The sequence below is a fragment of the Fukomys damarensis genome, unplaced genomic scaffold (genome assembly GCF_012274545.1).
Source record: "Fukomys damarensis isolate Sample0158 unplaced genomic scaffold, DMR_v1.0_HiC HiC_scaffold_30, whole genome shotgun sequence".
Classification (NCBI taxonomy): Eukaryota; Metazoa; Chordata; class Mammalia; order Rodentia; family Bathyergidae; genus Fukomys; species Fukomys damarensis.
The window spans coordinates 55215617-55237538 of NW_022900942.1; the positions used below are offsets into that span (position 1 = coordinate 55215617).

A 21922-nucleotide genomic window follows, 5' to 3' on the forward strand; every position below is an offset into this window, starting at 1 on the left:
TTGGCCTACAACATAGCATGTTTCACTTTTGTGTGAGTGTGTGTGTGTGTGTGTGTGTGTGTGTGTCACACACTTGCGTGCTACTGGGGATTGAACCAGAGCCTTCTCACATAACTACATCCTCTTTTATTGCTTTTCTTTTTTATTTTGAGGCAGGATTCCCCCCATCGACTTGCCCAGGCTGGCCTCAAACTTGCCATTCTTTCTGCTTCAGCCAGGCATGCACCACCACACCCACCTGACATTTCCTTTTTCACAGTTTTCATTTTTTTCCCATTAAATGTTTTCCATTTTTAAAAATGTATAACCAAAACTTACCATTTCAAAGCCAAAAGATATAAATTGTGAAGGATTACACATTAGGCAAGAACTGCACTTAAAGTGATCGAGTTCCATATAACAGGGTTAAGAGGGACCAAATATAAGGGATAATGCTTTTAGGATTTATGTCTTATACACTAATGTCTAACTTATTGATTGTTATGCAAATACTTTAAAGATCATTTAGCCATTCTGAAATTGTTTAGTTAGGCCAATTCTCTGAAATAACCAGGTCATGCCTCCTCTAGTTTGACATGTAATCCCCAAACCCTACTTTCCTGTGCCCTGGGTAGCATTTATTTCTGTGTTCCATGGGTCTTCCTGAATAGGCTAGTCATTTTTTTCTCCATCATCTTCAGCCCTTTCTTCTCCACTGACTGCTTTGTATTAGTATCCACAGCGCTGCTTTCTTCTTTAAAGATACAAGATGGATAGATAGATAGATGGATGACAGGTCCTTGAATCCAGTGGCTCCCTCCAGATACATCTCTTTCCTGCATCTTACAAGACCTCCTCTCCCCTTCTCACCCCTACTTACTTCCTGTCCACTGCAGTCTGGTTTCTGTCCCAACCACTTCTGTCTACTTCACTGGGTTGTTCCAGCCAATGATCTTCACGTCATTAAACTTAAAGGGCACTTCGTGGCCCATCTGACTTGGCTTGTATTCATCTTATCATGCTCAACTCTCTGAAAATTAAGAACTCCTTCTCCTTCCCTAGCTCGACCTCCTCCATCCTTTTGACGTACTATCTTCTTGTATCTGAATCTTGCACAACAGATTCTTCATGGCTTGGTGAAAGGTGCACTTTAATTTTAATGTATACGGTCTCCCTAGAAGTTCTGTTCATTCTTCCAATCTCTTCCTCACTGCCTATTTTTAGAAAACAATAATCACGATATTAACTGCTTGTTCATGCGCCGTCACTGTCACTCCCCCTAAACCTGCTGTTCTTCCCAAACATCTCAGTTTAGTGTCACCTGTTTGCTCCTGCCAGAAGCGCACAGCTTGACTCTTCGCCTCTCCGTTAGCTCATACATTCCTATCCACTTCACCTCTGAAGTGCCTGGCTTCTGTCTCCTTCTGTCTTTCTCTGTACGTCACAGTCTCACAGCTCCTAACTGCTCTCCCTGCATCCATGCTGCTTCCCCTGTCCATTGCCACGTCCATATCTAGAACACAGCCAGAGGGAATCTTCCCAAATGATCTCCGTGTGTCCTTCTACAGCTTGGAATGTTTCCGAGGCTTCGCACCACCCACAGAAGAAGAGACAAATTCCTTTACCGTCATGAAATTTGCCCTCCATCTACAGACATCCCCTTCCTATTTCCCTCGACTCTCCTGAGACCCATTCGACTCTGTTATGCTGAGCCATTCTCAGCAGCCTGGTCAAGAAGAGTCTTTCTTAATCATGTGTGTTCTTGATCTTTATCATTTTCTCCCTTCCTCACCCCACTCCCTCTCCCCACTCCCAAGCTTTGCTTCTGTCTTCCGATGAAAGATCTCTTTCCCCGGGAAATTTTGTAAACATCCCAGCTCCTCTTGTTTGCAAAAGAACTCTTCTTGCTCATTGCTATTTAATACACCCTTGACTTAATCATAGCACCTGCTACGTTGCAATTACATAAAGATTCAGCGAATTTTTTTGTTCAGTGTATCTTTCCAAGCAGATTATATGCATCCCTGACCCTTCATCAACTTGTACCTTTCCTGGTATAAAATAAATCTTAAATCTTTGGAATAATGAGATAAATAGTACAGTTTCTCTTTTTTCCCTTTCTCTTCTCTTCTAAAATCTTTTCAACCACTCCAACCCTCTGTAGGTTTCCCATCTTATAAGGAAAAATCTGCATGAAAGGTAAAGACAGCTTTGTTTCTGTTTTGGTTCCCAGCCTTAATTTATTCTCTCCAAGGATGTCTGCACTCTGCTTTTTGCTTAACTACACAGAGGAATGAAGAGAACAATAACTAAGATTAAACAGTGTGAAGCCATCAAAATATGTATCATTCCCTTAAACACAAAAAAACTTCCTCCCATTTGTTTGGATACTCGGTAGTCATCTAAGTTAGCAACGAGTCTGGTAACCTTCACTTCAGGCTATCTCTGTGCAGCGGGCGGTGCCCATTATGAGCTAGCACCTGTTTACATTTTTCTCTCTCCTCTTTTCTGCCACACCTCTGTGCTTCTTGAGAAGCCTTAAAGCTCCAAATCTGAAATCCTTTAACCTTGTCTTAGTTTCGTTGGTTTAGCATGAGTCCTGTTGGTCTGTTTTTTATTTCTGACAAGATAGAGTGAAGATCAATAAGTTGAGGTTCAGTATTATCAGCATGAACTTGACCTCACTCATGCTTTGCTTTTTTCTTTTTCTCGTGTGCTATTTTAAACATGGTTTCAAATTTCAGTTTCAAAGTCAAATAAAAATACAGAAGGCAAAAGCTGAAAATTCAGACATGATGTTCCAAGCTTAAAAAGTTTTATTTGGGAAATGTGAATATTAGGATTGCAGTCCAAGACACGTGCACAGACTGGAATGGGTTCTAGCATGCATGTCCAAAGAACAAAGAAAGGCTAGGGATTTTGTTGGGATAGAGACAGACTTTGTAAGTGGTTTGTAAAGGACATTGACCTCATTTTGCAGAAGGTGGGGTCTGATTGGCAAGGGGGCAGATATTAAGTAATGCAAGTCTGAAAATCACAGCAGGCGGTTTCATGTCACGACACAAAACTTGTCACAGCAGTTAGTTTTGTTGGATCAGTGTTTGGAGAGGCTGCTTATGGGGTAAGCATTTTCCCCTGTGGTCTCCCTCGTACCAGCTACTGGGATCTTCTGATGAGAAACAGTAGATGATTGGGCATAATACTGCAACACATACACTCCTAAACAAGCAAAGCTTTTGCTTGGGGATGCAAGGAATTCGGCCACATTGAGGCTTCAGCTGAAAGGAGTCAACAGTTGGTTGAGAGAGTGACAAAGTTGCTACTCCAGAGCAAAGGGAGTACCTGGTTTTTATTGACTTGCTGGTTTGATGTAAAGTCTTATGTCCCGTAGTCCAGAAGCATGATTCCAAAAGATGTTTCTTTTTCATCAGGTGGTCAAGGTCAATTTGTCCTAGAGACTGTTGAATGTTTTGTGTTGCTAGAGCCATCTTCCTGCACAACACATCCTGGCCACGGGCATTTGGGCCCTGCGGTAGGGCCAAGGGACTACAGGTTCTTTAGCTTTTGTGGCTTCTGACAAAGCTCAAGGGTGCAGGCAGAAAGAAGAGGGACAGAAAGAAAAAGTAAACACATGCCAGGTCCAGTGAGCCATAGGTCAAGTTAACCCTCTATACTAGTACTGTCCAGTCTATTTTAAATGATCAACATGTCTATGTGCAGAGCTGCACAAAATTGACCCAAGGTTAAGACAGCAAAGAGACACAATGTGAAGACAGTAACGCCAGCCCTTTCATCCCAGTGCAGTCAGCCATCAGATTTCTGTAAGCTCAAGTGAAGGGTCAATGTTTTCAGCAACAGTGACCTTCAGGTCCCCAGGAAGTAACCCAAGCAACTGTTATGATAACCCACACATCCGAAATGTTATCTGCAGCAAAGCTAGCAGGAAACTCACAATGTATTGCCAGTTCTGTGACCTCCAAAATTAATGTTTTGAAGTTGACTAAGAGCAAGTGAAGCTAGAGAGCTTATTCAAGTTTTTCTTTTCTTTACGGCAATTTCTCATGTCACATGAACATTCTGCTTTACTGGTTTCATCAGCTTCGCACTACAGGTCTATTGAAACATGCCATTCTAAAAAGGGTAATAGTTTCCCACAACCAGTAACTTATTTTTCATCCCAACTTTCTTTCTCACCACTGTCCATCATGGTGGTTCCTGCTTGTCTTACCCCTGCTCTATTTTAGCTGGGAATAGAAGAATTTTTATAATCCATTTTCCTTCTAAGTAGCTCAACAACCTAGATGCCTCAACCCACAGTTGGATTTTTATACTTCTGCTTGTATTCTCTTAGCTTTATGGGATTAGTAACAACCAAAATAAATATCCTTGGAGATTTGCCCTGATTTTGAATTTGTATTCATAATGATGGATTTCCTCCTCTGTGCACACCTTTATGTGTTACCCTCCTTCTAGCAACAGGATACACATGCAAAGCAGCATGTTTAGAAGTATGAGGTCTTTGTCACTTTCTTGTCCCTGACACATAATACTGGACACCCAGAATTTAAAGAAAAAGAGGTTTATTTTGGCTGACCAGTTTTTTAGTTCGTAGCAGGTTAGACCCAAGGCAGGAAGGCCTGGCGGAAGGGTGTGGAAGAGGAAAACCACTCACATCACACTGGCCACAAAGCAGAGAGGAAAGGGAGGAGCCAGTGACCGCCTCTTCAGACCAGACCCCACCTCCTAACAGGAAGTTAGCTATAATTCAGCCATCCGTAATTCAATCCCCATAATTCAGTCACCTTCAAAAAGTACTACCTATAACTGCATGAGGCCTTTGGGGGATGTTCTTGATCTAAACCGCAACACACGGCCGATCATCAGAGAACAAAAAGCAAAGTGTCCTATGTGGAAACAGACCCAGACCCGTGGCCTCTGGAATACTGTGCTTTTATCCAATGGGCTAAATGTATTCACCAGGCACATTTGTTGCTAGTATATAGCTGATGAATCAGTCACTCACTTGTTCATCTAGACAGAATTTATGGAATGCCAACTAAATGGCAGGCACTATGCATTTAATAGTAAATATGTATATATGATATTCCTTTTTAATTAGCACCATCTTTGGGACAGATCAAGTATGGCATCACTGAACTGTTCACAAGCAGTGGGAAGTGGAGTGTTCAAGCTCATTGTGCCCTCTCCTCCTTCCTGATGATGCTTGATATTGTCATCACAGGGTCCCCAGTTCTTCCCGTTCACCCCTGCCTTCTTTACCAGCACCAGAGTTCTTCAAATGACATGGTTTTTCTGGCTCTGACTTGATCCAGATCACTGATATTGGACTATGTGATTCCGTTTTTTCATGACCCATGGAGCAGGGATACCTTCTAAAAACTGCAACAATCCCAGAAGGACTGAGAAGCAATCATATAAATCATTTGAACTTGGAATGGAGGAGACAGCAAATGTGCAGACAAGAGAACAGTTATACCTGGAGATGAAAAATGAGCTTCAGAAACAATTTTTACATCAATAAATGTGACATGCTAGGTTGCTGTGAAGATGAAGAGCTAGAGATCGCCAGTGAGTCCAACTGTACTTGAAATCAAGTGAATAAAAATTAAATGACTAATAGTTCAATACAAATTTATATGGAAGGAAAAACTGTTGTAAACCTGCTTCGTGATCCACACTTCGTCAGAGGTTTTCAGAACAATAAAGGTATTTACCTTCCCCAAGTTCATTTGAATTAGCAATCTTCTTTAAATGTAACTATGTCTCAGGTGTAGTAAATTTTAGCAGTCTCTTAAAATAGGTTCATCAATGAACTTCTGATCCCAATCAAATAAATAAGAAAAATTAATAAAGCCTAGTTCAGCTAACCTTTTTCTCCTTAGGGTACCAAGATCTTTCTGTTCTCTGATTACAACAGAGAAAGTTCCAATTGAATACTGGCCCTTTTTAACTTCATGCTAATCAGTTTCCCTTTTAACTAGGTCTGTAAATAGGTGATAGAAATTGACTAAGGCAGGACAGGGAGTGGAAGTGAGGAAACCCAGAAATATTTGGAGCTGAAAATTCTGAATAAAGAATCAGAAGCAAATCCATGCTATGCTTGTAATAGACCTGGGCTTTTGCTCAAGATCAGTTGCTAATCTGCTCACTCCCAACCCTGTTTCCAAGAAAAAGTGGCTAAGGAATTAATATAGTTCCAGTGTGATACTGGCTAGAGATCTTCAAGGGCAGAGTTCTTATTTTCCTGAGAGTCTGGTGCCTCTTGCGGAGAAAAAGAATCTCCTGCAGGAGCATCTCCTCCTCCCTGGGCACGCTGTCCTTCCCTGATTGGGAACATTTGATGGAACCACCGTGCCTTAGTGTTCATGCTGAAACACTGAAGATGCCTTCAAGAATCTTTAAATGTGTAAGAGCCTATGTAGAGACCCCTGATGATGCCTCCTCCCATATGCCTCTCGGGTTCATAGACAACCTGCTAAACAGTGCAGCACAGCTGCATTTGCTGAATGTTGTAGTCAAACTCTTGAGCACTGAGGTTCCAAAAGGAATCTAAACATAGCCTCAGTCAGAAGTAAACCAGGTCCACGCTCTACTTAAAGGTCAGTGTGACTCTGCTTCAAAGAATTAGCATTGTTTCTACCAAGTATTTTTAAAGAAAGAAGAAAAGACAGTGTTGGCTAACCTCCTCTATTAAGCTGCACATCTTAGATGCCGCCATTTATCGAGCCCTAACTGTTTGCTGACAAGTTAATAAAAACTCTACAGGAAGCATCTCATTTAGTCCCACAACAATCATATTACTACGATGATTCCCATTTTGCAGATAAAACACCTGAGATTTGAAGAACTTATATAAAAGGCCTGGTAGCACGCAGTTATTAAATCAGTATTGAAGCCTAAATATTGATCATTGTGATATCTTTCCTCTTAGCTACTGTGCTAAATTTATAGGAGTATCGAGAGCAATCAGGAGAAAGCTTAACTGGAAAAGAATTACAGCACAGAATATGATTCTTTATGCTCTTTTGTCATTTTACAGGCAGAATGAAAAGAAACTGTGTTAGAATCTTCATATAAAGTAGCGACAGAGGAGGAGGCCTGACTGGCCGTATTCCTGTGACTATTCATAATTCTGCATCATTTTGTAATGTCGTAACTAGGGGAAATCTGCTTTTATAATAGGGGACTATTTTTTTTCAATTATAAATTAATTTGCAGAGAAACCCACTCAAATTTAACTCTCTGCCTAATTAAAATAAATTGATTATAAATTGGATTCCTTATCCCTGAGATGGCCACATTTGTACTGGGAAAAGGAAGAGGATAGAACAAAATTACTGTGGAAGAGATTTTGCAATTGGACCTTGTCACTAGGGGGCACTTAGGGATATAAAATCAGCACTGCCAAAAAAGTACTTTCTGGAAGAAAACAATTAGTAACATATGTCCTTTCTAGGGAAAGAAAAAAAAAATCTGTCTATAGACGTAAGAATTCACAACTCCTGGTGGACAATTTTTAGGTGTTGAGTCTGCTAGAGAAGGAGAACCAGTTAAAGTGGTCACAGTGTTGAAGTCAGAAGTCCCATGTTCTCACCTCCTCTCCCGTTTAACACTGGAAACAGTGCTGGAATGTGACGTGGAAAAAAAGAAAACAGTATCGGACTAAACCCTTTGCCCTGCTGGGTCCCTTTCTTTCCTCTCTTTCTCTGGTCTGGTGCCTTTTTACTCTTCCCCTGGGACATTGCTTTTCCTCTGCTGCTCAGTTATTTCATTTTGGTTTTTACAAGCCCATCTTTCACTCCATTTTCCCTCCCATTATGCTTGGTTTTGTTCCTCTGCTTTCTTGTTCTTTATTTTTATTAGCTGTGAGACCAAGTTGTGGTTTTGGTTTTTATTCCTGTTTTGTGGGTTGTTTTCTGGTGAGTGTTCTTTTTTTTCATGGTTTATTTTCTTCTTTTCAGACATTCATGTCCCTATTTCTGTAAGAAATCAATAGCATTTCTAGGGTCTGTTTTACCTAAGTACGATGGGTGACAATCTGGGGACAGAGGAGAAGAAATCTCTCACACTGGTGAAGTAAATGGGGAGGAAAATAGGAGCAAATAAAACACTCTTGCATGATTGTCTCTTAAAGGAAACAGACACTCAGAAAAAATATTTTATGATATATACACAGGACTAAAACCACAGATTGAAAAGTGAAAAGTGTAGCAAAAAAAAAAGAAGGCTTTTTTTTTCTTCATGTGATAGCCGACATCCACATTAATACATTTTCCCCATTTCAAATTCAACATTCCTTCACTTCGTTGTGTGAAGAATTTGTAAACTACATAAAATCACGAAGTGCTGTATTCAGAAGACAGCAGGTCTCTCAGCAACACCGTATAGCGAAGATGGGAGGCCTTCAATTGCCCTCCTCTTCCATGTGTAGGGCCATCTTCCTGTACTATGCACCCTATCTGTGGAAGTCACCCTGCAGTTATAATTAAGAAAATAATTGCAAGTACAATTTACCAGGTCCCGGCCCATCATTCCATCATTTAGGAACAAAGAAAGCTCTGCTGCTTGTCACCCCGTGGGCCTAGTTTGTGAGCTTTGGGTCCACCCCCCTCGAGCGGTAGATCTGAGTCTTCTGAAATGATGAACCCGTGACCTGGGACTGGGAATCATGCGTTTCACTCCTTGTTCCCCCGACTCACCGTACGGTCATAGGAAAGTCTACACATCATCAGTTTTTATGCTCAGAAAATGATTAGGACAATTATTATGCAGATTACTCCAGAGGTTTGATTTCAGTAAGCCACTCTGCCCTCCACCTTTCAGTAAACCTGCTGTTCACACAAACAGCCGAAGCTGCTTTAGATGCCAGTTTCCACAAAATCGTTATTGCAAGCAAGATTTCTAGAATATTATTCATTTGCTTGCTCATTAGAGTTCAGTCAAATTGTAAGATGCCCACTCAGTCAGTTGCCCATCTAGTTGAGTTAGACTTAGTAGATAAATTAATTTTAATTTCATTTTTGGCATAGGAAGAAACTTTTTTCTTTTCATATTTTTGCCATTGACTTTCTCACAGCTATGCACATGTAGAAGCCCCTAACTTTATAATTTATGTATTTACACCATGGTTACTTTAATATTATATAATTTTCAACACTTATAAGATGATGAAATATTTGCTTTCTGGTAAACTATTACATGTAGACAATTTTTGATTTACAGTGATGCACAAAGGTAGAAACTATATTTTGAATTTTGATTTTTTCCCAAACTTGCAATCTGCCATGTAGTACTCTGTCACAGTGCTGGACACTAAAGCAACTGACATTAAACAATGGACAAAATTTCTATGCTATGATGTTCAGTAAGTTTCCCTTCACAATGGGTTTATCAGAATGGAACCCCATAGCAAGTCATGGAAGAACAGGAATGCATTTTTCTGTTTTATTTACTTCCTGGCTTCTCTAGAAAAAGCAAAATGGTCAGTGATCACAAGGAGCTCACTTTCTATAGCAGAAACCTATAAATAGACCAATGCAATCAAGGCACTAGAATGGGCTGCAACCTGCGTAGAAACAGCAGGAACTCACAGACCAGGGATGCCCTGGGGGCTAAATGCCCCCTGAGATGTTTTGGACACTTGTGAAGAGAATTTATTTCTGCCACAGAATATGGAGGTTGCTGACTTCCAGGGCACTGAAGCTAATAGTCATCTTTCAGGGCAGAGGTCCACTCTGCCTAACAAAGACTGACCCCAGTTCTTTCTAAATTCCTCATGGAAATTCTTGTTGTTTCTTTGTTTGTTTGTTGTTTTGATTTTTTTTTTCAGTACCAGGAATTGAACTCAGGACCTTGGGTTTGCCAAGCAAGTGCTATGCCACTGAGCTACATCCCTGGCCTTCTTGTAGTTTTAAAAAAAATAATCTTAGATCCTTATTCAGTTTGAGATATAAGCTCCAAAAATTTTTTTACATCTTCAGACACACTAAATTTTCCAGTGAAGTAATTACCACATACATGAAGAGGAAACTTTTACTTTGTTCAGAACTTGATCAAGAATTATCCCTCTGAAAAATTATGGCAGATGATCAGCAGAACTGAGTATTTGGAAAACCAGTAACAGCATCAATCTGGAATTCCTGCTGAGACATTCACAGTGCTCTGGGTATAAATTCAACCTTTCTGCCACTTCATGATGTATTTTTGATAGGGTAACCTGAGAATGTCCATAGTGAGTGAAGTTCATATTGCTTTATTATAAATTATTGTTCTTGCTTATCCTTTACTATAATTAGTTCAAAATATTAAAACCATGTTTACATGCAAGTTCCGGCATCTGCACATTTCAGTTCAACATCACTGCATTAGTTAACCATTGCTGCAGGAAAAGCACTTCCCCCTTCCATAGTTTATAACAAAAAAGTATTTAGCTCACAATTCTGTGGGTTAGTGATTCAGGCTTGAGCTTTCTTATGATCCTCCAGACAGACATAGATGTCCAGTCCGATGATGGACACATCTCACCTCTCTAGGGGCTCAGCTGGGACCAGCAGACTGATTCGCCCTGGTCCATGTCTCTCTTATCTCCCCTCCAGCAGGCTTGCTTTGACTTCTTTGTCAGGCAAAGGCAGGGTTCTCTGTTGGGCCTGGCTAGACTCAGAACTGTCTCATCACCACTTCTTGGATTTGCTTGGATTTAAAGGATAGGAAATAGACTCTACCTCTGGAGAGGAGCTGTGAAGTACAAATGCATATGGGTCCGGAAAGTAGAACAAGAACTGCACTGTTTACAAACAACAATTTGCCAACACTTGTTAGAAAGGGGGAGGATTTGGTCTAATATTACTGGAAGCAATGAATATTCAGAAGCTTAAGGGCCACTACTATAGTGAAAGGAGATGTAGGGAAGCAAAAGTATGATCTTACAAAGATCATCCTGCAGGCACGCTGAAGGTAGATTAATCACAAGACTATTGCATTCTTCCAAGAGACGGATTTTAAAAACTATAGATGATGCACGCCTCCAGGCAGGATTCTGCAGTTTGTGAACTCCAGGGTAAATGAGAGGTGAAAGCCCACTTATGTTGTTTCTCAAGCTGTAGGCCCTGGGCCAAGACTGAAGTAGCCCAAAGGAAGGAGCAGCGTTTTTCTAATTCATCCACTAAAAGTTTGTGCTTTTTCTTTACTTTCTCAATATTAAAAGGACACTTTAAAAATATGTCTCTCCCTGGGTCAGCATTCGTTTTATAATTTACAAAAGATTGTGTATGTTTGGCTGGACTGTGATCTCTTGATTCCATTCCACACCTGTGCTCACTCTTCCCTCTGCCTAGACCGACCTGCCTCCTCACCTTCTTGGCAAATACCTTCTTGCCTTTCGAAAGTAACACTGAGATTGCATGCGTTGACACAGATGACGCGTGTTTTGACCCTGTGCCATTCTCCATCAATGCCAACCTGCTGTTCCTCACGTTTGTGTCTTAGCCAGTACATTCTTCCATCCTAAGTAGGCCTTCTTGACCTCCCAAGTAGTGCTGCATCTAAACCTCAGCTTAATAACCTGAGTGCCTAATAAAACTGCTCCTGAGAAAGCAAGAAAAGAAAAGTTTTTTAAACAGAGATCTTTACATCTTTCTTGTTAATGGTTCCCCCAAATGACATTCCGGAACTGATGCACCTCAGCCCTCCTTCTCCACACAGCCTGGTAGGGTGATCAAGGGAAGCCTCTTTCCCAAGGAAATAGAATTCTCCCTCATCCTCCTCTTTATTTGCCAGGTTTAAAGTCTAGTCCTGGGCTCATGCAAGCTTTTCATCCATTTATTCCTTCAGAAAGATCAGTAAATACTTCAAAAAAGTCAGTCATACTCTCCTCAGACCATTTCTTCAATCTATTGTCCTTGCTCTTATAAATCCAACTAGGATGTAAACATATACACATTTATGAACCAAAACAATCAAAAGATTTGATGATTTAAAATTAAAATACTATCTGATTTCCTTAATTTCTCAATCATTTAAAAAGGTAAATGATAGAAAGCAAAACTAGGACTTGCAACATATTTCACAGAAAATGGGTTAATAATCTTAATATGGAAACCTTTTGCAAATCAATGAGTTAAAAATGAACTCCCTAATAGAGTTGAACAAAGGATAAGGTATCAGATGATGAAAAATAAGTGTTGTTTGTTATAAATCAAAGAAATTCCTGTATATAAAATGGGTAATAATTATTCTTGATACCAAATTTTATATAAAATATTGTAAAAAATAGTCAAATGTATTAATATGTATTAAAATTATTCATATGTATTAATGTATAATACACACAACAATATATAGTATACAGTAGAATACACATAGAAAACAATTTCATAGCTATTCATGTTATTATTTGGCAGTGACACACTAAATTTGATGTGCGTGTTTTGTATGCAACTGTGCTATATTTAATTTTTGTAGCCCTCAAGTGAGTTTGCAAGGATATTCATAGTACCCAGTCTAATTTATAGCTCAAACAGGCATTCAGTAAATATTCATTAAATGAATAAAATATAGTTGTTATTCTACTTATTCTTATCTCTTTGTTTGACCTGGAGAAGGGAAATATTTTATTAAATCAGACGTACTTCCAGTATTAGTCAGTTTTCCCATTACTGAGACACAATACCCAACACCCACAATTAAATGAGGAAAGGTTTGATTTATTCAAGGATTTAGTCCGTGATCAGCTGGCTCCAAGACAGAGACATCATGGCAGAAGGACATCACAGAACGAGACTGTTTAATTCATGATATCAGGATTAATAGTCAAAATCCACTCTTCTTTAACTTTATAACCAAACACACCTCCTTAAAACATACTTCATCTCCAAATAAAGACAATAAAAACAAGTTCATAATTCCACCTAACATAATTCAACTATTCTGCATACAGCCAGAAATGCAGTAATCACTTCGCCCAAATCTCAGTCGTTACAGCATTTTTTCAAATGCCCAAGTCAAACTCTCCTCTGAGACACAAGGCAAACTCTTAGTTGTAAGCCTCTGCAAAAAAAGAAAAAAAAAAGTGACATAACCCCAAGGTGCAGTGGTACAAGGTAAATAGTCCTACTCCAAAAGAAAATGCAAATAGAAAAGAATTAGACTAAAGTGAGACCCAGCAGGGCTCTGTGGCTCCATCTCTAATGTCTGGGGAACCTAGTGACGCAATGCAAGTTCTTTCAGGGTGGGCAGCCCCACCCCTAAGGCCTTGCTGGTGCAAACCTATATGGGCTGTCTCTTGGGCTGACTCCACTCTCTACTCTTGAATAACTGACCGGGGAGCAGGGGCTCTGGTCCCGCGCAGGGCTGACGTCCAGGCCTTTGTCCTGGCGATGGCGCCACCGCTAGAAGTCTCCCCGGAGGCGTCCAGTGCATCCCAGCACTGGCTGATGGCTTCCTTCAGAGGTGCTGTCTGATCTGCCTGTGAGATCCGAGGCACTGCTCCAGATGCAGGATGCTGGAGCACTAAGTGTAGGCGGTGCACAGGCCCTTGTGCTGCCCGGACTTCCCCGAACTCCAGCTGACTCCCAGAGATGAGGCTGCAGGGCCCCTGGCGCTCACCTTCAGGACAGAAGAATTTGCTTGCAGGAAGAAGAATGGGTCGGAGCGATTCCCGCAAAAATGATCCCACAGTGGACAGCCACTCAAAGGCCATTTTCGTGCGGGAGCCAGTGACTGTGTTGAAAAGAGAATGGAGAGAAATGAAAACGCAAAGCCCAGTCTGCAGGAGATCGTGACGTGGATGAAGGATTCGTGGGGTGAAATCACTGACAGCTGTATTGCCGCAGCCCTACGTGCAGGCTGCATGGGCATGAAGTCATTTAGACAGGACAGAGGTTCTCCTGGAAATGGCCTCGAAAAAGTTCAGGCCGGAGCTTGGGATATGAAGATGATAATCCAGAAGATGACAATGAAATGTAGATTTCTGTGATTGCATAAAAGTAGGTTGTTGTTCATGAAAAAATATATATCCCATGAAAATAATCTGTATTGTAACTTTTGGAGCAAAAATTAATATAACACCTGGTCTCATTTGGGAGGAAATACAGTATGTACCACAGGCTGGCCTCAAACTTGGGATTGTCCTGCCTCAGCCTCACAAATACTGGGATTACAGGTGTGGACCACTACTCCCAGCCCCTGGTGTTACTTTGTCACTACTTTCTGGTTGTCCTACTGACTGGGTCTTCTCAGGGGAAGAAGCTTCCTTCACCTTTTGTTTGTATTGTAACGGTCTGTCTCCATTGGTGTCTGCAACACATTTGTGGAGCAGCGTTGCTTGTGTAAATGTAAGCAAGAGAAGTATTTGCAGCAGTAGCTTTAGCTAAACCTAGGTTAGATCATCACTCTAGCATTCACTGTAGGACTTCAGTGCAGTTTTTAACTGGCCGAACCTCATCAGTCTACAAAACAGATTTTCTAGCCTTGAGTTACCTTGAGCATTAGGTAGAATATGCATTCTAGTCTAGTGCTCTACCTAACACCAAGCTACACTACCAGCCCCATTTCAGGTAACTTGAAAGAGTCAACTGTTTCCATACCATGGATTATGAAAGCTAAAACTTACTAGGTGTGACTGATTTTTCATAGCACTCTGTGAGGCTGAGGCAGGAGGATCACAAGTTCAAGCCCAATCTGGGCAACTTAACAAAACCCCATCAAAATTTTAAAAGGATCGAGAGTATAGATCATTGCATAGGTCCTGGGCTCAAGCCTCAGTACTGCCAAGAAGAAAAGGCAAACCCTTGGCTGTGATGTTTCAGAACTACATTATACTTTGCATTTGCAAACTGCTGTACAGGTATTACTTGATTTGTCTTCCCTAAGAATCATGACGGTGCTAGAAGGCCCATGTTCCTGGGGGAAGAGACCAGGGCTGCTGTGCCAGCTCTGCCTTCTATGCAAGGTGGACAGGAAATTCCGTTTTTTCTCCACTCCTGGACAGCCATGGTGTGTTGCTTTCCTTCGGTTCCTACCCACTAGTTGGTGTGAGGCAGACGAAAATGTTTGTCAAGCAGAAACCACTGATAAATGGTTTTCCCTTATTTGCATGGATTCGGGTAACCAGTATTAAAGTGGATACAGAATTTTTTGAAAATATATAAAAATAAAATAAAAATCTGAACTTAGAGAAGATGACTGTAAGCAAACTGAAACCTTAGCTACGATACTGATATTTTGTGTGCCATGAGTGAGTAACATAAAAAATACATATATTCAGAGAAATTAATTGATTGAATTTAATTTTTCCAAAATCCAAATCAAGTCAAAGTGAGAAATTCGTATACCGGAAAGTCAACTGTATTTAAATAGTGGCCTTTCCTGCCCTACTCTCTGGAGATCTGAGAGTCCTGTGGAGCCCTCTCCAATGAGAGGGCTCTTCAGATGTCCCAACACCCTACTTCTACCAGAGAAATGGTGCGTATATTATACATTAGCCTTCCACATAGAATTTTAAAGGGGAAAAGGGTTTAACAACATTAAACACAAAAACATTGGTGTTAAAAACAATCCACTTATGTATGTGCATATCACCCACTCCTGCGTTATTTTTTATCTTACTCATTCTTTAAAAAAATAAATCCACTTCTCCTATAAAGTCTTACCAGCTCCTCGAGTGAGTTAGCTGTGTTTGTCTGCCTTCTTTTGCTGACCTATTCAAATGTCTTTTTGGAATGTTGATCTCAGTGTGGGTTGCTCATATCCCAAAGGGTATGCAAAGATCATCTATTAGAGAAGAAATTATTCTTTCATTTTTTTAGTATGTCTTTCTCTTTATAAATCTTTATTTTCAGGTTGAGATAAGATTTTTAAGACCAAAACATTATTTTAGCTTGGTATTTGGCAGGTGATAGCGGAAGGATGGATGGATGGATGACAAATCAATGATGGACATAGCTGAGTACTGCATGATGAATATGGCAGTCAAACTGTTTCTTGAGCTTGTGGACTTCCTAGGATAGGGTTTCTTCACCCTTGTATCCTCATATCAAATATCACTTGCACCATAAATTAATTTTGAAAGAATAGATAAATGATTTTAGATTCACTGCCTTCGATTCATGTGGGAGGAAGGCACAACTGATCTAAGTCTTGGAAAGTCCCTTCAGGAGCATACCTCCACCACCCAGTTCATCTTGATTTTTCTTGAAAGACTGCAGTGTGGCTACAGCTTTTTCTTGCTGAACTTGTTAACCCCCAAGTGACCAGCAATTTGTGATTCTGTACTAGCAAACTGAAGGCAAAGACGATGTGATTAGGCAACTTAAAGGTCTGGGATGACTGTGGAGAGAATGAACAGCTACTCTCACAACTTTGGAAATGGAGAGGGTACCTGTACTGTGATTCCTTCAGGGACTAGGTAGCAGGGAACTGGAAGCTATCATTCTGATTCTACTCCAAAATGAACAAAAGCAGCCTAGGTTTGCATCACCAGACATGTTTCCCATTTCATTTCATTACTGTTCTCCTGTATTTAAGATTTTTTTCCCCCTATTTTAACCTTCTATTCTATAAGTAGCCAGTAAATAATTCACTTTGCATACTTACACACTATGCTCACTAAATATCTGGGTACCATATACAAGGTTTCAGTCAACTAAAGACCATATATACCATGGTGGTTCCACAAATCCTATCACCTGGTGAGATCATAGCTGTATTAGTTTGTATGAGTACATTCTGTGATATTCATACAATAACAAAATTGATGAAGAATGCATTTCTCAGATGCTATCCCCATTGTGATGCATGACTGTTTTAGAATATTTATTTTAATTTTATCAACATGCTTCCCTGAACATCTAGATAACAACTTTACTACTTACACTGTGATATTTTACAAATTATAATACTTATAAAATCCCTGTTTCTCATTGGTTACAATTCAAGAAATTAAAGTGAAAAATGCAACTTTCTCAAGGTACTGAAAATCGTGTACAGTGTAATGAAATCTGTTACTTTCTCAAACTTCCAACCTTTTCTTTATATAAACTTTAAAATTTTTATTTGTTCTATTTAAATTTAAAATTAAATGTTGAGTTTGATCTTATGAAACATTTAATTACCTTTGGAAATGAATTCTGTGAGACCCAATGAAGGCAGTTTCAATAATATAAAATAAAAATCTAATATCATGCTTGGAATACAAGTTATCAGAACACACTCCATCATGGTGCTATTTGCTTTGGAAAAATGAATTATTGTGTTATAAGTAAATCCTGCCAGAATTGATTTTGAAAATCCAAGGTTGAATATTTTGGATACTACAGTTTAATGTGATATGAACAGGCAAATAGTATTTTTATTAAAATAAAAAGCAATAAAAATGGTTTCAATAAACTTACGCTTGTATTTATTACCTATTCCTTGGCTTTACACCATAAAGTGAAGGTGGTACCTGAAGTGTGAGCAAATACTGCTCTGTATAAATGTGGTATAAGCATTTTCAAAGCTTGTTGCACAATCTCATTATTGTGATGTTATTGCTTTCCTTCCCAAGAGAAAGCTTGTACATCTAAATTTAAGGGCCGAAGCAGATTTTTATTTATATTCTCCCAAGTGAAAAGTAGCTTCAGTTCTTTCAAATCGAACAATGACCAGAGTGACTTGTAGGGAAATGGGGGCTGAGTAACGGCCAGACCTCCACGACCCCAGAGAAAACCCACTGGTGTCACGGAGAGTACACCTCACTATCCTGCAGGGGAGGAGTGTGGCCTCTAAGGTCCCTCTCCCATATAGTCCCAGCAGGGATTTCCAACACTTATGGGAAATTCTCTCCCATTTGGTATGAATTTAAAAGAAAACTGAGACATAAAAGTCTCTCTGAGTTTCTTTATATTCTCATTTCTATACCCTCACTCTTTATTCTCTTTTTTCTCCCTGTCCATACATTAGTCATCAAGTTTTTAATGTCCATTTTACGTCTAACCAGTACCAGGTCTTGATGCTGCAGAGGTAGGGTTTTTACTCTCAGAAGTGAGTACAGTTGTGTAAACCAACAAGTGACCCCCAGCCGCATAGGTGCCACAATAAAATATGGGGAAGACCCAGAGGAGGAGCAGTGGTGAGGCAGATGGACTGGGATTTGGCAAGTGCGGAAGGGCTTCAGCCAGATCAGCCTCTGCTACATCATGGAAGGTGAGAAGCTCTTCTTCATCTCTCACTTGGTCTTGTGCTTTTCAGCAGCAACCATCTACATCCAGGGCTGGCGAAACCGCTCCTCCTGATGGTGATAGAATTAAAAGTTATAAAATAGCCAGGGGTTAGGTTTTCATCACTGTGTGCAAATACCTGAGAAAATCATCTTAGAGAAGGAAATGTTTTATTGTGACTTATGGCTTCAGAAGTTTCAGTCCATATTCAACTGGTTCCATTGGTGTAAGCCTGAAGTGAGACAGAACATCGTGGTTGAGAGGAATGGCAGAAAGAGACTGCTCACTTCATGGCAGCAAAAAAAGCCAAGAGGCCAAGAAAAGGCTAGACCATGAGAAGTGGTCAGGAACCACATATAGTTCCCCAGGGCACATCCCCACGATCCACTCCTTCGAGTAGGTCCACTCCATTTTCATCACCTCCCAGTATTGCCATTCAATTATGATCTTATCAGTGGATTAATCCACTTGAACATAGAGTTCTCATGATTCAGTCACCTTCTGAAAGCAAAATTAGCAGGCAACTGAGCCTTTGGCACATGAGTTTTGGGGGACATTTCAAATCCATACTCCCAGTAATGTAGAATGTAAATTTAAAATAAAAATAATACCTTTTTATAATTCAGGATTCCTTCTATGGTATAAAATGATGTGCTTTGTGAGGAAAATCAATGGCAGAAAGTATGCAAAAGCGAACCTGACTACAGGCCTATGACACAAATTTGTGTTAGACTAGAAAAATGAAGGTTGGAGCTTGTTCCCAGGATTTGTAAGTAACATAGTAAAGTGGCAGGTGCTGAGTGCAGAGAAAGTTAATTAGCAGTAGCACGTTAATTTTTCATGGTACTACAAGACTAGAGTACTGGAACTTTGAGGAGGCGACAGGGTGACAGTGCCTTACCCCTTTATTCATTAAATGTTTCTAACTTGGTTTGCAAGGACTCTTTCCCTGGGATTCATAACTATACTTTAATGATGCAAGACAATGAGACAATCTCTTCACCTGCAGCTCAGCTGGAAATCTTTCACTGTGTAGAAAGAGATCACCATGGAATAATGATTCCTTCTCTGATTCCGTGCCAGGGGAATCCATTTAAATGAGCTCATATGTCAAGTAATCAAACCTTCACAGATGGGTTAGACAAATGGATTATATTCTAGTCATTATGCCTTAAAATAGATAATATAGGTGATATTGGAATATTTTTATTGTATACCTAAATAGCATAGCACTAATAGCATTTTCTGTACATATAAGTTTGTCTTTATACACTGCAAAATTGCTTATTTAAAGAATTTCTTCCATCCTTCTGCATTAGCCCCTAAAATGGGCTGAGCAACAGATTTGTATGGAGATCCTAAGCGCTCTACAGCCCTCTCAGTGAGATCTGATGTTATTTCCTTTCAGAGATAAAAAAGTGAAACTCACAGAAGCATTCTGCCCACTCAGCTAGCAAGTGCTACGGCAAAACAAGAACAGAGGCATTCAGAATGTAAGGCCAGTGCTATGACTTATTATGCTAAGATATTTAAAATGATAACAAAAATGCTGTATATGTGGGAGGCACTTATAGGACTTTTTAAAAAGATTCATGTAGGATTATTGTTGACAGTAGAAAAGTATGGCTCAGAGCAAGCACACAGGTGTGAACTCCCACACACTGCGAAAGGACAAAGACTATTAGACAGAAACCCAAAACAGTATTTCAACCTAAGTTCTTATCCTTGAACCTGTCTTGAAAAATATTATATTTCCCAGTCTCTAACACACTTCAGGGTGGCAATCCTTCCTCCTATCTTTAAGACTCACTGTGGGGTTGGGTTTTTTCTTGTGTAGAATTATTGTTACTGTAACTATTATCCAGTGATTACATAAGCCCTGGCAAAGAACAGATCTTTCCTCTCCTTCATTTCCTGTGTCTAGAGCCCTCCAAGAAGCTATGTCGCTGACTTGGAGTCGTGCTTCCAGAGGATACATTACGACGATTTAAGCACAAAAGATAAGCATGCAGGAAATGTACATGATTGCATTCATCAGTTTTCTCATCTCCGGGTCATAATCCCAGACACTCTCAATTTAAAGGAAGACACATTCAATTTGGCTCACAGTTTTGAGGGATTCAGTCCATGATCCACTAGCCCCAAAGACAGGAACATCCCAGAAGAAGGAATCTACTTAGTTCATGGCTACCACAAAGTGGAACAGAGGAACAGTGCCGGAGCAGAAAGGGCAAAGGGCAAGGCACAGACTCCAAGGTCACAGCTCCATGACTAATGCAGAGACCGATGCAGAAGTGTTCACTGCTGATCTCCTGGGTCACTCTCAAGCCTATCAAGTTGACAACCTATTCTTTGCTGACATCTAGTGCTATGGGCCTCAGAAGAGAGATGTTGGCATCTTAGAATAAGAATGTATTTGGAGATAGCCTCTTTAAAGAGGTGATCAAGTTAAGCATGGTGCCTTCAGAAGGAGCCTTATCCATTCTGATTGGTACCCTTAATTGAAGAGAAAATTTGTACACAAAGAAAAGACAGCAAACTTGCACAGGTGGAAAGGAAGACAGTGTAAAAGCACAGGGAGAAGATGCCATGCATAAGTTGGGGGAAAGGGGCCTTATAATGAAAGCAACACTGCCCAGCCTTTATTTTGGACTTCCAGCCTCCAGCACCATGAGGAAATAATTTTGTGATGTTTAAGCAATCTAGTCTGTGCCACTTTGTTATGGCAGCCTCTAATAAACTAATACAGTTTCTTATTTCATGACAAAATATCTCTGCACTTTCCCCTCAGTTTCCAACAGGCCTCATCCAAAACAAAGTAGATGTTCTGGTTTGCTTTGCAGCTTTTCATCACATATTTAATGAGCTTTTACTTTGTGTCAGGAATTGTGCTATGTTCAGAAGTTTCAAAGCTGAGTAAGAGAGTCAATCCTTACTCTCAACAAACATAAAATCCTTTGAAGAAAGAAAAAGCAGTTTCCTCTCTGAACCCTCTGTGTCTGTGTTCCTGTCACTTGTGGTCTGCTTTTCTCCCCATCACTGGCTCCTAGTTCAAAGTTTGTCCACTAGATGAGTTGGGATTCCTGGCCCTGCCCCATCTTCACAGATCATGAGAAAGTGAAAATCTGCATGTGGGTTTTGTCCCAACTTTCTGGGAATCTCCAAACATTGGAATGAAATCATATATTCATACATGAACAGGAAAATAAGTAACAAATAACACCAGTTCTCCCCCTCACTGAATCGGCATATAAACATGCACTCTTCCAGCTATCCTCAATATCTTTCCCTAATAAAACTTTCCCCCACAACTACTGCTCATTGCAAGTCTTTTTGTCAATTCTTTCTGAAAACCTTTGTACATTAATCAGAGTTCTCCAGAGAAACAGAACCAGTAGGATGTGTGTGTGTCTGTGTTTGTGTGTGTAGATATATAGAGATGTATATGGCAGAATTTAATATGTGAATTGCCTCATGCACTCATAGAAGCTGAAAAATCCCACAGTAGTAATAGGAAGGCAGATAGTGCATCCTCCATCCCCTGCCAAAAGCCAAGAATCCCAGAGGATTGCTGGGACAATGGCCAGAGTTCAAAGGTCACAGAGCATTGAGTCCGATACTCAAATGTAGCAAGAAAAGAACCTAACCCTAGACACATGTGGAAGGAAGATTCAGAGAGTGACCTTTCCCCTTCTTCTACTTCTCTGGTCTAGCTGGGGCCCCAGACA

The 21922-nt window shown here is 40.2% G+C and overlaps 1 protein-coding gene across 2 annotated transcripts in view; it reads left to right on the forward strand.

The window, feature by feature from the left end:
• The window catches only part of Chst9 (carbohydrate sulfotransferase 9), a 212606-nt gene that overhangs the window by 124237 nt on the left and 66447 nt on the right, over positions 1 to 21922 (forward strand). Inside the window, exon 1 of one of the 2 annotated variants that reach the window (XM_033757548.1) lies at positions 19610 to 19687. The exons of the other annotated variant lie outside the window; for it this stretch is intronic. The gene's annotated coding sequence lies outside the window, so the exon portion shown is untranslated. Of the gene's footprint in view, positions 1 to 19609; positions 19688 to 21922 lie in introns of those variants that run through there. 2 annotated transcript variants of the gene reach the window in all.